Source organism: Apium graveolens, chromosome 5, assembly GCF_009905375.1.
Source record: "Apium graveolens cultivar Ventura chromosome 5, ASM990537v1, whole genome shotgun sequence".
Taxonomy (NCBI): domain Eukaryota; kingdom Viridiplantae; phylum Streptophyta; class Magnoliopsida; order Apiales; family Apiaceae; genus Apium; species Apium graveolens.
In genome coordinates, this window is record NC_133651.1 from 235,739,551 (window position 1) to 235,741,610 (window position 2,060).

Here is a 2,060-nt window from a genome sequence, read left to right on the forward strand (position 1 = left end):
AATTTTCTTACAATAACAGTTATCATGCCAGTATCGGGATGCCACTATATGAAGCTCTTTATGGATGCAAATGTCAATCTCCAGTATATTGGGATGAAGTAGGAGAACGCAAGATACTTGGGCCTGAATTGGTGCAACAGGCAAAGGAAGTTGTTGAAGTTATCCAGAAGAGATTAATAGCAACACAAGACCGTTAGAGGAAGTATGCAGACCAATCAAGGAAAGATATGGAATTTGAAGAAGGAAATCTAGTATTGCTGAAAGTGTCGTCGTGGAAGGGATTGACAAGATTTGGAAAGAAAGGAAAACTGAGCCCTAGATATGTTGGACCTTTTGAGATTCTAAAGCGTGTTGGCAAAGTAGCTTATGAGTTGGCATTACCCCCGCACATGGAGCACATTCACAATGTTTTTCACGTATCGATGCTTAAGAAGTATAATCCCGACTCCATGCATGTAATTGAGTATGAGCCAATAGAACTTCAAGCAGATTTGTCATATGTGGAGAGTCTGATAGAGATTCTAGAAGAAAGAGAGAAAGTGTTAAGAAATAAAGTGGTAAAGTTAGTAAGAGTATTGTGGAGAAACCCAAAGGTTGAAAAGTCAACCTGGGAGTTAGAGAGTGATATGAGAGAAAACTACCCTCATTTGTTTTCTTAGGAGATTCTGAGGACAGAATCCTTTTAAGGGGGAGGATGTAATATCTGGGATATATCGTGTAATTATTTTGGTTAATAAATAAATATTATGCATGTTCAGTATGTAATCTGTGAATTATTTGTTAAGTGGTATATGTGTTTGGGTGATTAAAAATAATATAAATTGAGTATTTTAATTTTTATATGTCCAAAATAAAATATAGATAATTGTCATATATTTCTATTTATTTTTCTATTGATTTATTATTTTATAGAAAATTTATGGATTTATTAAATTCTTTTTCCTAGTTTTTTTAAATCATTTTATATAATCGGGAACCCGCCGACTTCACCCATTGTTACATTTTTATAACCCGAAAATCGTCCGAGAACTCCTTCCTTATCTAATTAAAATATTTCGAGCATTTTCCATATTTTAACTTTTTCGATCCAGCGTACGGTTTGTCTTGTGCGAGTCACGGGGTAATATTTTCGATACAAAATTTATTTCGATAAATCAATAAAACTCGTATTTTCGATAAACGGGATCTTTTTATTAAAATATTATAATTATCACCTCGTACTACATGTAACCAGGTGCTGAGACCAAGACCGCAATATAAATTGTACATATTTGGATAATTATCCCGAAATCGGTACCGTTTTGGATCTGTTTTTATAAATAAAAGTACTATTTTATATCCGGTATGATCCAACGGGGTACCAATATTCCGTAAATATAAATAGCCTTTACCATATTTTATTTTGTACAAAAAATCATTTACAGCCAATAATTATATAATTTTATAGAGAAAAACCCTAATTTCTTATAACCTTTCAAGAATCAAACTACAATTTCAAGGTGTTAGTGATTTCTGTTTGAGAAGCTCGAGAAACCAAAACGAAGGGTTTGAGGTGTTCTTTCAGATTCTACAAGTTTCAAAACTGCAGAAATCAAGGTTTATTTTCTGGATTTTTATTTATTTTCGAATTGTTTTGATTTAAATTACGAATTTTTGTTCGAGTGATTGTTTGAATGATTTGATGATTGCATGTTGTAGAGCTTTTCTTCCTGATGATTTTGATATATTATATGACTGATTTGGTGTACAATAACATGTTCAAAATTGAGTTTAATTTTCGAATTTTGAAATTAGGGTTTATAACCCATATGAGTGTTCTTAATTAAAATTTAGGGGTTTCTGTACTAGGGGTTATTAGATGTTTTTGATGATTGTATCGGGTTCCTTGTTGAATTTGCAATCGATTCATGTATAGTACATCAACTGACGATTCCTGGTTTGCTCGAATCGAAGCAAACAAAACTCGCCGGAGCCGGCGAACTTCTCGGCCAATTTCCGGCCAACTCTGGGGTTATAAAAATGATTTGATTGTTGGGTTATATTCCTGGTGAGTAGTAGAT